Source organism: Phascolarctos cinereus, unplaced genomic scaffold (genome assembly GCF_003287225.1).
Source record: "Phascolarctos cinereus isolate Bilbo 61053 unplaced genomic scaffold, phaCin_HiC Scaffold_5;HRSCAF=322, whole genome shotgun sequence".
Lineage (NCBI taxonomy): Eukaryota > Metazoa > Chordata > Mammalia > Diprotodontia > Phascolarctidae > Phascolarctos > Phascolarctos cinereus.
Genome location: NW_027555958.1, coordinates 266,844,031 through 266,860,958, shown reverse-complemented (window position 1 = coordinate 266,860,958; position 16,928 = coordinate 266,844,031). Strand labels below are relative to the sequence as shown.

Genomic DNA, 16,928 nt, shown 5'->3' with positions numbered 1-16,928 from the left:
TTATTTCCTTACTTGATCAAGTTGTTTTGCAGCATTGATCCATTGGTAGCAGGGAGTGCTGGGACACTCACCTGTTTGTGTCGAAGGGCCTATCTACTCTGTGCTCAGCAGAGTACCTAGTACTACAACGAATATTCACTGGTTCCAGGGGAAGACCAAGTTCATTATCTTTTACCCAATTCAGCAAGACTCTTCTTCTGGTGTCAGAAACTTTTGAAGTTTTTGGTTATTTTTTTCTTGAATCTCTGGGCTAGATGAAAGGATTTAATGAAATTTCTCTTTGGAGTTTTTGATTGTTCTGTTTGGTGTTCTTTTTAGGTCATTGCTAGAGTAACAGTGGGAGATTTGGCTCCTTGGAACCTTTTTCCAATGCTATCTTAACCAGAAATCAACTAGTATCCTATACTTATATTTTTTCATATTCTCTTCACTGGCTAAATTGTAATCTCTTTGTAAGCCGGATAAGTACTGGTAGTGTTTGTAGCGACAGCACCTAGCATAGTGAAAATATGCCTGCCTCCCCGTCTTCCCTTGATCTTCCTGTTCCATCTCTTCTTTTCTTAGTTACCATTCCCATTTGTACTAACCAAATCTAGTTTAGGCCCCTTATCTCCCTGCTAGTTGCTCTACTTCTGGTTTTGTGCTTTTCAGTCCATCCTCCACATTCTGATAATGTTGTGATAATGTTGATCAAAAGACTTCAGCAGTTTCCCCATTTACATCTAATATAAATTTTATAATATTTTATGAGTTCCAGATACATTGGCTGATGGAAGCAAAATGGGGTAATTTTAACTTGGAACAATAGCTTTCTCAGCAAGATCTGGGTACCCTGGCCAACTTAACTGCTGCAAAAATAATTGCTTGTAGGCAGGTGGTGGGTCCCTGCTTAGAGTATTATTAGGGTCTAAACATTCCACTCTAGAGAAGATGTTCTTCTTGTCAGTCATTTGCATAAAGTTTTATTATCAGGCTTACCTTTACTGAGTAAATCATAATGGCTGTTTAAAACTGTCTTCTAATTTGTGAACTTGCAAGGCACCAGTGGAATGCTAAAAGCTCTTGTGTGAATATTCTTTCTTTCTTTAGATTTTTACTGGCTAACTTTGTGTCTCTTAAACTTTTACTTGCTTAATGGGATCTCCAATTTGCATGATGCTTAATTTGATGCTGTTGCTTAAAGGACCTATTTACTTTCTCAGGCTTTGATCCTTTGGAGGGAAAGTAGGAAAGATAATTTAAAAAAAAAACTGTTCCTGCCATCCAAATCCCAGAATCCTATAGGATTCCTTTTAGTTCATGAAAATAGGACCTGCACATCCATGTTAAAAAAAAATCTACTCTCTTCCAATCCTACTCTAACTCATCACTAGGGTATGGAGGAGGTGGGAGTCTATCTGCCAAGACATACATAGGAATTCTGTGATCACTTTTATAAAGCAGTCTTTACACAAATTAAGACAGATCCGTATAATTGGAGAAGTGTTGATTGCTCATGGGTAGGCCGAGCCAATATAACAAAAATTACAGTAAATTAATTAAAAATTATCTAAATTAATTTACTTATTCAGTGCCATACCAATCAAACTACCAATAGATTACTTTATAGAACTAGGAAAAAAATAACATTCATTTGGATCTGGAGTAAGCAAATTATGGTCCACAGGCTAAATCTAACCCACTGCCTATTTTTGTTTGGTCTGAGAGCTAAGAATGGTTTTTACATTTAAGAAAATGGACAGTGAATTGTAATTGACGCATGGACCATAGTAGGCTGATCCTTGATTTGGATAAACAAAAAAATCAAGAATATCAAGGGAATTAATGAAAAAAAGTGTGAAGGAAGAGGGCCTAGCAGTAGATCTTGAACTAAACTGCAAAACAAACAATTTTGTGCTGGTTGGGAAATAGAGAGGTTAATTAGTCATATAGGTATGCGTTAGCAAATGAGTCCTGTGGAATAGAGTTTGATAAACCCAAAGATCCCAGCTATTTAGGTGCTATTCAACAAACACTGTTGGGAAAACTGGAAAGCAATTTGGCAGAAAGTAGGTATAATCTAACATCTCATACCACATATCAAGAAAAGCTCAAATTGGGTACATGTCTTAGATATAAAGGGTGTATCATAAAAAAATTGAGAAGCAAAGAAGAAATTATCTGTCATGTCTATGGATAGGGGCAAAATTCACGATCAAACAAGAGATAGAGAGGGTCACAGAAGATAAAATGGACACTTTTCTTTACATAAAATTAAAAAGGTTTTGTACAAACAAAAGCAGTTCAGTTAAAATTTGAAGAAAAGCTGGTCAGTGGGGGAAAAAATTCTTTGCAGCCAGTTTCTCTAATAAAAGTCTAATTTTTCCCCCTTTGATGAGGCAGCCAGGGTTAAGTGACTTGTCCAGGGTCACACAGCTCCTTAATGTCAAGTGTCTGAGGCTAGATCTGAACTCAGATCCTCCTGACTCCAAGACCAGAGCTCTGTCTACTTCACCACCTAGCTGCCCCTAAAAGTGTTATTTCTGAGATAAATAGGGAACTGAGTCAAATTGATAAAAATAAGCCATTCATCAATTGATAAATAGTCAAAGGATGTGAATAGGCAGTTTTCAGAGGAAGAAACCCGAGCTATCACTAACCGTATAAAAATGCTCTAAATTGCTAATAATTAGAGAAATGTAAATTAAAACAATTTTGAGGTGCCACTTCATATCCATCAGTTTGGCAAAATTGGCAAAAAAGGAAAATGAAAAATGCTTGAAGGACGGTGGGAAAGCAGAGGTTTTAATGTACTATTTGCAGAAGTGTGAGTGGGTCCAGCCATTTTAGAAGGCAATTGGGAATTATCTCAAAAAAACTATTCAACTATGCTTTCCCATTATTTCCTTTAATCTTTAATTTTTTCCAATTACATGTAAAAACAATTTTTAACATTTGTTTTGTTAAAAATTTGAGTTCCAAATTCTCTTCCACCTTCCCTTTTCTTCCCCCACATTGAGAAGGCAAAATTTGACATAGGTTATACATGTGCAGTCATGCAAAACATTTCTATATTAGTCATTTTATGAAAGAAGACAGACACCCCTCAAAAATAATCACCAGTAAAAATAAAAAAGTAAAAAGAATATGCTTTGATCTGCACTCAGATTCCATTAATTCTTTGGAGGTGAATAGCATTTTTCAACATGAGTCCTTTGGAATTGTCTTGAATCATTATATTGCTGAGAAAAACTAAGTCATTCACAGTTGATCATTATATAGTATTGTTACTTTGCACGATATTCTCCTGGTTCTGCTTATTTCACTTTTTATCAGTTCATGTGAGTCTTTCCAGGTTTTTCTGAAAGTATCCTGCTTGTCATTTCTTATAGCACAGTAGTATTCCATCATAATCATATACCACAACTTGTTCAGCCATTCCTGAATTGATGGGCATTGTGCATACCCGTTTAACCAGCAACACTGCTACTGGGGCTGTACCTTAAAAAAGATCAAAGAAAGAGGAAAAGGATCCACATGTACAAAAATTTATAGCAGCTCTTTTTTGTGGTGGCATTGAACTGTATACTGAAGTGGGGCACATTAGTTATGGAATGGCTGAATAAGTTACTGTCTAGGAATGTGATGGAATGCTGTTATGCTGTAAGGAATGATGAAAGTGATGGTTTCAGAGAAACCCAGAAAGACTTGTGTGAACTGATGCAGAGTGAAGTGAACAGAACCAGGAAAACAATTTATAGAATAATAGCAATAGTGTAAAAACAAGCAACACTGAAAGGCTTGAGTAAAGACTTCAGTGAAATGATCAACCACAGTTCTAGAGGACACAAGTCAGAGCATATTACCTCACCTCCTGATGGGTGATGGACTCAGTACAGACAGACCTCTTTTTTTTTTGTATATGGCCAGTGCTGAAATTTGTTTTGCTTCTCCAGAAATGAATGTGATGGGGTTTTTGTTTTTCTTGGTTTCTCATTTAGGGGTGAGAGGAGATGGACAGAGAGAATGTGGGTCTGAAAACATAATAATAAAATTTGATTTAGAAAATCAGAAGAGTAAAAAAAATAATTTTGGTTAAAAAAAAACCCCTCTATGCTGATACTTTGAAGGGTGTTTAGCATAAATAAATGTTCTATTTTAACACTTATTACTAGTGATTAAGTACATAGAGTGTGTTGGTCTTGGGAGTTAGGATAGCCTAAGCTGGACTCTTCCTTTGTGCACTTATGAGCTGTGTGACCCTGGGCAGATCATTTAACCTTTCTTTGCTTCAGTTTCCTTATCTATAATATATGGAGATAAATAATAGCACCTACCTCACAGGGATGTTGTGAGGATCAAATGAGATAATATATATTAAACACTTTGAAAACTTTAAAGTTCTGTTTAAATGCTATTATTACTTTGTGAAAGGCTTTTTTTTGCATCTACCAAATAATCACCTGATTTGCATGTTTGTGTTTATAATTTGATTACATTAAATGTTTAACTAATGTTAAACCATCCTTATTTTGTTCAAAATTCAACTTGGGTATAGTGAATGATTATTTGGATAAATTTCTGTAATTTTTTGCCAGGATTTTAAGTTTTTTGAATTGCTGTTGTATTAATCTGTAGTTCTCTTTCTTTGTTATATTTTAGGATAGGTATTAGGATTGTTTTAAGTATTAGGACTCTGCTTTATAAAAAAAGTTTTGTAGAGTGCTTTCTTGTTTTTTTTTTAATTTTTGGCTAGGCAGTGGGGTTAAGTGACTTGCCCAGGGTCACACAGCTAATTAGTGTTATGTGTCTGAGGCCGGACTTGAACTCAGGTCTTCCTGACTTCAGGGCCGGTGCTGTATCCACTGCACCATCTAGCTGCCCCACTTTCTTGATTTTTGAGAACAATTTGTGTTGTATAGGTACTAAATGAGGCAGCTAGATGGGCGATGAAGAGAGTGTTGGACCTAGAATCAGGAAGACCTGAGTTCAATTTTTAGTTTTGTTACCCTGGGCAAGTCCCTTTACTTCTCTAAGCCTCAGTTACCTAATCTATAAAATAGGTATTATAATTATAACCCCTGCCTCAGAAGACTGTTGTGAGGATCTAGTCAGGTAACATGTATAAAGCAGTTTGCAAACCTTAAAGTACTATGGAAATGCTAAGTATTATTATGAATAATCATTATTCCTTAAAAGTTTGATAGATTTTTCCTATAAATCCATCTGTACTTTTTTTCTTTTGATTATTCCTTTATATTTAGGTTAATTTCCTTTTCTAAGGTTGTGTTATTTAAGATCTATATTTGGTGTTTTGTTAATTTGGGTATTTCATATTTTTGTAATCTCTTTTGAATTTCTTTTTTTTTTTTTTGGAGGAGGGTATGTGCTTTTGTGTTCCAATAGTTCTTTTTATATCTTCTGGGTTTCCTGAGATTTTACTTTGTTTATATAAAAAAAAAATAGTTCTTCACTTGGCCCTCTACCATAGGGTTTGATTCTGCTCCCCTGCTACCATTTTCCATGTGGTGATTAATCTTGCTTTGTCTACCCTAGGTTCCTCATGTTCCCGAACCGACATCCACTTTGTGGGACGAGGCCTTCTAGATCTTTGAAATTGAGAGCTCTCTATGGGCCATCTATGATGTCTCGTAACAGGTTCTTAAATAAATGTTTATTGACTGGGAATGTTAGGTACTTTGAAGCCTCTGGGCCTGGGTCTGAATGTTTTTCGTCCCCACTATCTGGTTACCATCTAGTGGTAACCATTCAGGTTACTACTGCTCCCAGTTACTTCCAAGGTCTATAGTTTCTGACTGCTGTGTGTAAATTCCTCTGGCTTAGGAGAGCCTCTACTCTTGCTGCCTTGGGATAAAAAGCTTTGCAGATAATGTTTTTGGCTAGTCTCTGATTGTGTTGGAAGCTACCATTTTTTCTATTGCAAGTAGGTTTTAGCTGAGTTTTTATGTAGTTCTGGGATGGGAGAAAAAGTTGCTTACTGTAGTTTTTCATTGGATTTTTGTGATCATTTATTCTGGTATGATTTTTAGCTTTTTGCTGGAATAGGCATGTGGGTCTAGGCTGTTTGCTATGATTTAGGCAGTCATCTTGGTACCTAAACAAAGTCCATTTTGTTCCTTTTTCTAAAACTTTCTATTCTGAAATAGTTTTTTCTGATTCTTAGTCTGCATCTTTATTCCTTCTTTAATTTCTTTGTGTTACTCATGGAGTTAAAATTTCTGAAGTACTACATTTGAATTCCTTCTTCTAACCAACTTGTATGTTATTGTCTGTATAGATTTGCCACATCATTACTTTTTTTTTCTGATGTGCCCCATTGTTAGAAGTATTAATTCATGAAGGAAGTAATGTGAATAGAAGCAGTGTCCCATGGTAGGAATTATCCTGTATTTTAGTTCTACCCCTTGCTGTCACCAAATTTTTTCTCTTTCAAATTGGCTGTGACATCTTGTCCCTTAGTTCATGCTTCCTCTACCCATTTGGGTGCCAGATGCCTTTAGGAGTTTGAATTTCTCTTTTCTAGGAGCAGAGTGTTTTCCACAGGGGCACAATACTTGGTCTCAGAGAAGATGGTCTGTCAATACACCAACTTCTCCCAAATTAAACCTATCAGAAAGTCCCTATTTCTCATCATAGGCATATACATCTTTCCTCATAGGATTACTTTTAAGTGGAACCTTTTCTTCCTCCTAACTCCTACCTTCTATTCTCCTAGTTCAAATTCCTCTTTTTTGCCATCTTTTCCATTTTCATTTGGCTTCTCTTTTTGTTGAGAGACCATAGGTGTTATCATTCCTTCACACTTTTAAGTCATGGACTTGATGAATGTATATCACCCATGCCCCTCTGTATTTTGCCTCCCTTGTATGTATTTACATACCCTCTTACTCTTACAACTTTGGAGCACAAAAGAGGTTTTTTCATCTGTTGGGGGGTTGTAGTGTTTAGCTCCTGGAGCTTCAGTTTGGCTCATCCACCTTAATTCAGTCATTTCAGTTGTGTCTGACTCTGTGTGAACCCCTTTGGGGTTATTTTCTTGGCAAAGATACTGGAGTGGTTTGCCATTTCCTTCTCCAGATCACTTTATAGATGAAAAACTGAGGAAAACAGAGTTAAGTTAGTTGCCCAGGTACACACAGATAGTAAGGCTCTGAGGCCAAATTTGAACTCAGGAAGATAAGTGTTCCTGACTTGAGGAGGGGCACTGTATTCACTATGCCACCTAGCTGCCCTCTTCCACTTTAACTTCTTCTATTTCTTTAAATTCTGATTACATCTTTATCCCTTTTTTCCCCATTTAATCCTGCATTTCAGTGGATTTTTAAAAATAACCTGTAAATATGGCTAATTCATTTTTATTACTTTTTATTATGAAACTTATTTCTTATTAACATTTTATTTTTTTCAATTAACATGCATTTAATTTTTCTCTCTTACCTCCCCTTTACTGAAAAGAAAGCAAGGAAGGAAGGAAGGAAGGAAGAAGGAAAGGAAGAAGTTAAGTGATTTGCCCAAGGTCACATAGTTGGGGAGTATATGAGGCAGGATTTGAACTTAGATCTCCCTGACTCCAGGCCCATTGTTGTATTCACTGCAACACCTGGCTGCCTCTAGACCCTAAGGTATCCTTTCTAAAATGGTTCATAATTACTGTGCCAGACAAATCCTAGCACACAAACCCTTGAAGGCACCAGGATGACTGTGAATATATGTCTGATCAAAGGTTTTGAGCTGTGATTTTAAGACTTTAAGCTCTGCCTCTCTTTATCTAAGAGAGAGGATAAGAACTGGAGACGTTTTGCCTGAGACAATGATAATAAGAGAAGGTGTAATCCAGCTGAGGGGTGGTCTGTGTGGAGCCCCGAGACTGTCAAAGACCCCCCTACCTAGGCTTCTGTGAGTTAGCTGCCTCTGCAGTTGCCGCTTGCCCCTATGGAAGGGTTAGGGAGTGAAATTTGGGAAGACCTATGGCTGTTTCTTATGAGAACTACAACAGTGAAAACTCGTATCTCCCTGTTCCTTACCTCATTTCTGGCTGTCTCTCACAGAGCCTATATTCCATTCTTCATTTCTTTAAAAAGTCTTTTCGTTTTCTGTATTGGTCATGTGTTCTCGAAAGGGATTGGTTTCTCAAATATCTTTTGTATGTGTGAGAGAGACCTTGGGGAAAAAGTAAAAGCAGTTAAATGGGAGGCTGTGGTCAATCTGTGACACACTCTCTCTAGAGGAGATTCTTTTTCCAGTAGCTGGAATTTCTGCCAGATAGGGTCTAAAGAAGCACCAGACTTTTTTTTTAATCACTACCTATTATTATAGTCCTTCAAAAATAAGGAAGAGATTAAACAAATACAGAATCATACCTAGACACAAATAAGCCTACAAAGTGGTGGAAGGAGGGAGTTTGCTAAGTAGAAGACTGAGGAAGCTTTCCTCCAGTGCAGTTGGTCTCTGGCACTTTTCCTTCTCATTGTTCTCTAATGAAGCAGGTTAAAGAGTCACCTCCTCCTTCCTCCCCCTCCCCTCCAGGGGTGGGGCTGAGCAAAGGATGATGACTAAGGGAAAAGTCAGTTTCTTTCCTCTTCAGCTAAACAAGCTCATACCACTACCTCTGTTAGATTTGGATGTTCATCTTTTTTCAAAGCTAATTTATTTTCAGGCTCATAGTTTTGTTTCTTACTTGACATTTAAATACTGTTTTAATTCTTCCTTCTTTTAAGCAGACTTATCAAGCGTTGTCACAAGCTTTTAATTTTAATTTTTTTTTTGCTCCTTATTTTATTTTTCCTTTTAATTCTCTGAGTTTGGAGTTGAATTTAGCTCACCACTTTTTTCCCCAGTGATAATTAGGAAGATTTGACTTTTGGATTTTATAATTTTGACAGTTTTGCTTCCTTTTGAAGTAGATTTTGCTTCCTTTTTAATTTAATTTTATTTGTTTTTTTGCATAATAACATTTTCAGTTTGATTTTTTAATTTAATTTTAATTTCTTTTTTTGTTTTTGTTTATTTTAATATTTTTGTTTTACATTTTCTTTGGTTCTTCAGTTTACGTGATCAAATAAGATTATATTTGTAATGCTTAGCACAGTGGCTGACACATAGTATGTTATCTAATAAGCTCGGTAAATACTTATTCCCTCTTCCCCCATTCTACCTATGTACTTGCCACCTTGGCATCTGCTGTGCTCTGCTAATATCTTTCTGTGTGGTATTTAATGTGCTAACTTTGACACAATATTATTTTGTTACCAGTGAAAGTACAAATGGAATGCTACTAATTTATATAGTTGCTTTGCTTTTTCTCACTAAGATCATTGCTTCTTGAATTAATTGTATTATAAATACATTTCTACTTAGCCATCATGGACAAATTTATTGACCAGATGGGGTATAAGTTACTTGAAAACTATTGTGATGTTTTTGAATTGTAAATACATGTCTCCTAATTTTAGGGTAGACTGAGAGAACAAAATAGGTATTATAAGGACATTGAAAAAACAGGTCAAATCAAAGGAAAAGAGGAAAAGAACCCCAAAGTACAAACATATTTCTAACAACTCTTTTTGTAATGACAAAGAACTGGAAACTAAGGGAGCAATCATTAATTGGGGAATGACTGAACAGATTATGGTATATTAATTTTATGGAGTACTGTTGTTCCAAAACTGATGAAAATGATGATTTCAGAGAAACTTGGGAAGATTTGTATGCACTGCTGTAGAATGAAATGAGAGCCAGAAGAACAACTTATGTAGTAACAGCAGTTTTGAAACAACTTTGAGAGTTAAGAGCTCTGATCGATACAGTTACCAACTACAGTTCCAGAAGATTGATGATGAAGCATTCTCACTTCTGGACAGAGAGATGATGAACTCAAGATGCAGAATAAGACATACATTTCCTAGAGATGGCCAATGTGGGAATTGGTTTTTTAGCTCGATATTAGAAGGGTTTTGTTTTTGTTTGTTTGTTTTCCCTGTGGGATGGTAGGAAGAGAGAAAATAAATGCTTATTAATTTTTTAAATTAAAAAAAAATACAGATTAGCAAGGTAATTCGTCTTACAAGGTCAAGGTTGGAAAAATCACTTAGTACTTTGTGGATTATTGGATTATTAAAAAATATCAGCTACACTGACTTTAGGACATAGCATCTAGGAACTGATTATGTACTTCCTCTTCAAAAGGAGGAGTTGGTCAAGAAAATTAGTCTTTAATAAACAGAAAGACTAGATAGCAAGGCATATCTAGCAAGGAATATTCAGGAGAGAATAGGACTGTTTACCATAGGGAAGGGCAAAAACTAGGTCCACTGTGTCAGAAAAGGATAGCTAATTCTTCGGGTAGTGCTGAAGCTGAGTCCCCTATGGCAAAGAGATACTTCCTATATATTTTTAACAAGTAGACTTTTGTGTGTCAGATGAGGGCTAGATTCTAATGGGTTGCACAGAGCATCTATGCCGGGACAGGTCCAAGACTGGATCCCCCATCTTAGACACCCCAAGATAGGAATATTCTTGGGAGAGGATGCTTTGCCCTCCTGGAGGAGATTCAATAGAAGTCTGGACTGAGCATGAAGTAGAGGGTTTAGTAGGCATCTGACAAGGACAAGATGATTTTTTTTTTGATGGAAAGTAGTGTATAGATGGAACAGCTAGTTGGCACAGTGGATAGAGTGCCCCTCCTGAAGTCAGGAACACTCATCTTTCTGAGGTCAGTCTGGCCTCAGATACTTACTAGCTGTATGACCCTGTGCAAGTCACTTAACCTTGTTTGTCTGAGTTTTCTCAGCTGTAAAATGGGCTGGAGAAGCAAATGGCAAACCACTCCAGTATCTCTGCCAAGAAAACTCCAAATGAGGTCACAAAGAGTCAAAAACAACTAAACAACAACAACAACAACAACAAGGTGTCTAGTTGTGGTATGTGGGTGCTGTTAGCAAGATATCTCAGACAACAAGCCAAGACCTCAGTATCTGTGTACTTTGTTCATTCATGCAGATGTTTCCGGGAGAATAGAAGTGAGGAGGAGAGTCTACTAGTAACAGTAGTAACAGTGTGGAAAATGGCTGGAGTGAACACAGGGACACATAATCCAATGGAGTGCAGAGCTGAGAGGTTTAGCTCCTCCTGGGCACAGTTTCTTGTGATCCAGTTGAGCTAACTCTGATGGGATTCAAATCCCACAGCGTTTGAATGGCTCTTTTGTAATTTGAAGCTGTTAATGCACCACCCCCCTCAATCCACTCCCAACCACACACATACAGAAACACAGCAACAAAATTTCTTGCCAGCAGATCCAAAGTCTTGTGAAGAGGCCTGTTGGAGACAAAAGCTTTGCTTTAACCTGCCCATTTGCCACATTGCCACACATATTCTAAGTTGTCTCTAATTATTGTTGCTTAGTTTCTGTAGAAATAATTATGGCGTGGAGATGTAGAAAGTGTTTAATTATATAAAAGAGGTGAATCTTGTCTTCTGACTGCTGTTGTTGTTATGCTTCCCTTTATTTGCATTGCTTTTTAAAAAAATCTTAATGTAGATTGAAGAAAATACAGGGAGGGATTTGTGTGTGTGTTGTATTTCATTGTATACAATGTCATAACATCTTCCTCTTGTGACAGTAAGTTGCTCAAAGGTTGCTTTCAGTAACAACTGGCCTCATAGTAATCTTGATATTAGCTTCCTTATGTACCTACCTTTCCCCCTTTTCTACCCACTTATTTGCACCTTGCTGTTTCATGTTCAAAAAGTTTCTATTAAACATTGTATTGATTCTGTGAGTGACCCATAAAAAGCAATCTGTATTATGTTAGGCATAAATGATGGGATGGATTTTAGGCTACCATTAATTAATACTCCCTCCCCAATCTTACACTCTTTAGCAGTAATAGCCATGGATCTAACTAATGCAAACGATGTAGAGCTCTTGGCTAAACTCATGTTTTTGGTTTAAATTTTGAGAATGAATGAGTCCAATTTGAATTCATATTTTCAGATAGTGCTTTGTAAAATTCAAGCAGGAATCAGGCTCATATTTCATTTTATCTGTTGGGACTCGCATACAATAGCTGCTAGGGTATAAGTTTCTGCAGTCCGTTTAGCTTAAGTTATTCTTTATTGTATGTTTTCTGAAATATAATTCCCAGCATAGCTCCAAATAGCTGAAATTAAGAGACTATTTTAATTTGTGATATAATAATTCACATCTAAATTTTAAAAAAATGTATAGAATATGAAAGCAAAATTACTAACAGAGGATGGCTTTGAATGGGGCACAGACCTTTGAAAAGTGTCCAGATTGCTAAAACTCAGAATTATCTGAGGCTGTAAAGGGAAGCTAAGGACGACAGAAGGTATACTTTTTTTTATGGAAGAAAAAAATTACATAAGAGCTGTACTTGGAATGGATGGAACAATGATCAGTGACAATGGAGAAGTGATAGAACTGCCTGATTCTTGTTTTGCTTCTGTTTTTTTTTCCTCCAAGGGAAAATGACTTCTGAGAAATATGTATATTCTTTAGCAATAGATGATACTATAAGTCTTTCACCTCTAGTTTTGCCAGCAATTTGTTTTAAAACTTGTTTTATCTTTTCCCAAAAATACTTATTTTTTTCTTTTTAAATTTTGAGTTCCAAATTCTCTTCCTCTCCCTTGTCCTCTCCACTACCCACTGAAAAGGCAAGAAATATGGTATCAATTATACGTGTGAAATCATGGAAAACATTTCCATATTAGCCATATTGCCAAAAAAAGAGAAAATTATACTTCAGTTTGCACTGAGTTCATCAGTTTTTTCTTTGGAGATGTATAGCTTTTTTTTTTTATCTTAAGTCCTTTGAAATTGTCTTGGGTCATTGTATTGAGTAGCCAAGTCTTTCACAGTGTATCATCATTACAACATTACTATTACTGTGTACAATGCTCTTCCAGTTCTTCTCACTTCACTTTGCATCAGTTTTCATATAGGTCTTGCCATCTTTTTCTGAAACTACCCCCTTTGTCATTTCTCTTAACACAATATCACCATTATAATCATGTACTCAGCTGTTCCACAGTTGATGAGCATCCCCTTGATTTCCCACAAAAAGAGCTGATATAAATATTTTTGTACCTATAGGTCCTTTTCCTTTTTCTTTGATCTCTTTGAGATACAGACCAAGTAGTAGTATTGCTGAGTTATAGCTCTTTGATAGTTCCATGTTGTTCTCCAGAATGGTTGGACCAGTTCACTACTCTACCAGCATTTCATTTGTGTATCTATTTTCCCCTCAACCCTTCTAGCATTTTCATTTCTGATTGTTGTGAGTTGGTATCTCAGAGTTGTTTTGATTTGCATTTCTCTAATCTATGGTGATTTAGAGCATTTTTTTCATATGATTGTAGATAGATTTGATTTTTTCTGAAAATTGCCTGTTCATATTCTTTGGCTATTTATTGATTGGAGAATGGCTCTTATTTTTATAAATTTTATTCAATTCTCTATTGAGAAATGAGGCCTTTATCAGAGAAATTTACTGAAAAAATTATTTTGATATTACTTCATTGTCTAGGGTACATTTTAGCAAAATGTAGTTTCCATGATTATCTCTCTTAATTAGGTCTTTCTTTTTTTGCTTTTTTTTGTTTTTGAATTGCTTGAGATCATGATGGCTGCTGAATTCTGCTCTAGCCCTTTATGTGTCATTTTGTTTCAAGTTTGTCTCCTGTACACAACATATTGTTGGAGTCTGGTTTCTAATCCATTCTACTAGCTGCTTCTGTTTTATGGGTGAGCTCACCCTGTTCACATTCACAGTTATGATTTCTCAGTCCCATTTTCTTCTGTTTCTTCCTCTCTCTCTTTTGATCCTGTTTCTTCTCAAAAGTCTATTTTGCTTTTAACACTGCCTTCTTAAATCTGCCCTCCTTTTTATCACTCCTGTCCCCCTCCCCCCTTCTCTTATCCCTGTTCCCTATATATCCCTATTTGGTAAGACATTTCTATACACAACTGAGTGTGTATATATATTTCCCCTTTTTGAACCAATTCTGATGGGAGTAAAGTTCAAGCATTGCCCTCTACCCCTCATCCCCCACTTCCCCTCTACTGTAAAAGCTTTTTCTTACGTACTTCTTTTATGTGAAAAAAATTTCCCCCCTCCCTTCCCCTTTCTCCCAGTGCATCCCTCTTTCTTAACCCTTCATTTTTTTGGAGATTATTCCAACAAAATGAACTCATACCCATGCCCTGTGTCTGTGTAAACTCTTTTGAACTGCCCTAATAATGATAAAGTTCTTAGGAGTTACGTGAATCATATTCCTGCATAGGAATGTAAACTATTTGACTTTATTGAGTCCCTTATGATGGTTCTTTCATGTTTACCTTTTTATGCTTCTCTTGTGTCTTATGTTTGAATATCATATGTTCTATTTAATTCTAGTCTTTTCATCAGTATTGCTCAGAAGTCCACTGTTTCATTGAATATGCACCTCCTCCCCAACAGGATCATACTAAAGTTTTGTTGCATGGGTTATTCTTGGTTGTAATCCTAGCTCCTTTGCTTTCTAGAATGTCATATTCTAAGCCCTCTGCTTTTTTTTTTTTTAAATAATGGAGGCTGCTAAATCTAGTGTAATCTTTACTGTGGCTCCATATTTGAATTGTTCTCAGGCTGCTTGCAGTATTTCCTCCTTGACCTTGGAGCTCTGAAATTTGGCAGTAATATTCCTGGGAGTTTTTATTTTGGCCGGTCTTTCAGAAGATGATTGGTGGATTCTTTCAATTTCTGTTTTACTCTCTGAAATTAGGATATCAAGGCAGTTTTCCTTTATAATTTCTTGAAATATGATGTCTAGGCTCTTTTTTTGATCATGACTTTCAGGTAGTTTAACAATTCTTAAATTATCTGTCCTTGATCAATTTCCCAGGTCAATTACTTTTCCCAAGAGATATTTCACATTTTCTTCTATTTTTTTTCATTGTTTTGACTTTGTTTTGTTGTTTCTTGAAGTCTCATGGAGTCATTAGCTTCTACTTGCCCAATTTTAATTTTTTAGAATTATTTTCTAAAGTAAGCTTTTGTACCTTCTTTTTCATTTGATGTATTGTGCTTTTAAAATTTTTTTTCTTTTTCTTTTTCTTTTCTTTTTTTCCCTTTTTTATTAATTTATTTATTTTTAGTTTTCAACCTTCACTTCCACAAGATTTTGAGTTCCAAATTTTCTCCCCATCTCATCCCTCCCCCCACCCCAAGAATTTTTTTTGGGGGGGGCCAGGCAATGGGGTTAAGTGACTTGCCCAGGGTCACACAGCTAGTAAGTGTCAAGTATCTGAGGCCGGATTTGAACTCAGGTCCTTCTGACTCCAGGGCCAGTGCTCTATTCACTTCTCCACCCAGCTGCCCCTGTATTATGCTTTTTTTTAATATGTCCATATAATTTTATTGAATTTTTCATTGTGAACATAACATTCTTCAAGTCAGTTCAGTAAACATTTGTTAAGTACCTACCATGTGCTCAGCACAACACTAAGCACTGGGGATACAAGAAGAGGCAAAAGTCCCTGTCCTCAAGGAGCTTACATTCTAATGAGGGAGAAACATGCAAACAAATATATTGTGCTTTTTAAGGATTTCTTTTCTTCATTGAATTTTTGTGCCTCATTTACCATTTCGCCTATTCTTTTTTTTTTAGGTGTTATTTTCTTCAGTATTTTTTTGTGTGCCTCTTTTACAAAGCTGTTAATTCTCTTTTCCTAATTTTCTCGTATTACTCTCATTCCCCTCCTCTACTTTTCCCTCTACTACTCTTATCTGTTTCTTTAACTCTTCTAGGAATTTTTTTTTGGGGGGGGGCCTTGTGTCCAATTAGCATTTTTCTTTTCTTTGAGGCTTTGGTTGTAGCTGTTTATGAGTTGTTACCGTCTTCTGAGTTTGTCTTGGGCTTCCTTGCCACTCTTATGCCAAGTTCTTTTTTTGTTGCTTGTTAATTTTTTTCCACCCTATTTCTTGACTTGGAATTTAATATTAAAATTGGCCTTATGGGAAGGCATGGTGCCAGGCTTCAGGCATTTTTTTGCTTCTGTTTTCAGAGCTAGTTCTGGGGGTCTGCAAGTTTTCAGTTCTTCCAAGGTGATATGATCCTGGGAAAGGTATGGTCACTGCTCTCCTTGTCTGTGCTCGGATCTTACCCAGGAAGGGTTCCTGTTCCCCGAAGCTGAAAATACTAGTGCTCTTATTGGCCCTGGAGCTGTGACCAAATTAAATTTGATTCAAAGATTGTTTTCCCCTATTCAATAGCTTCTCTTCTTATTCTCTTCTTATGTTGACATTTTCATGCGGGAAACTAGATTTTAAAGCTCTTTTTTTCCTTTAAAAAAGGAAAGCATTTGTGTAGCCTTAACTAATCAACAAGCATTTATTAGGCAGTTCCTACATGCCGTTGGTGGTGAGAATACAAAAGCAAATGATACTAATGAATGCTTTTTAACATTTGTGCTTAGTATGGATAATAATGAGTCTATCCTTCTGTCTTCTTAAGTGCTGGGAGAATATGTTCTGTCACAAAACCACTGCCCAACCATTTTGGCCAACACCTGCCTTCTTTCTAGATTAACCACATACCCCACATTAATAACTGTGTTTACCAAGTCAATGGACAGTGGTGGAAGTAAGAAGATGCAGTGGAGTGAGTACTCCAGGTTTGTATGGGAGGATGCCCTGGAAGCCTGGCTTTGCTCGTTCGTATATGACCTTGGCTAGGCCGCCTCACCTCTCTAGACCTCTGCTTCTTGTTCAAATGAAATAACCTATGTACAGAACTTTGCAAACCTGAAGGTATTGTATAAATGTTAGCTGTTATTATTTATTTCTAAAATGAGGGAGTTAGCCTACAAGATCTTTTCCAGTTCTAAAATCTGTGATCATATGGCTAATCCTTTTGCTAAT

At 36.4% G+C, this 16,928-nt stretch overlaps 1 protein-coding gene across 4 annotated transcripts in view; it reads left to right on the top strand.

Annotated features, from left to right (window-relative positions):
- CYTH1 (cytohesin 1) overlaps positions 1–16,928 on the top strand; it is a 202,947-nt gene that overhangs the window by 7,885 nt on the left and 178,134 nt on the right. Inside the window, exon 1 of one of the 4 annotated variants that reach the window (XM_078155826.1) lies at positions 5,536–5,637. The exons of the other annotated variants lie outside the window; for them this stretch is intronic. The gene's annotated coding sequence lies outside the window, so the exon portion shown is untranslated. Of the gene's footprint in view, positions 1–5,535; positions 5,638–16,928 lie in introns of those variants that run through there. 4 annotated transcript variants of the gene reach the window in all.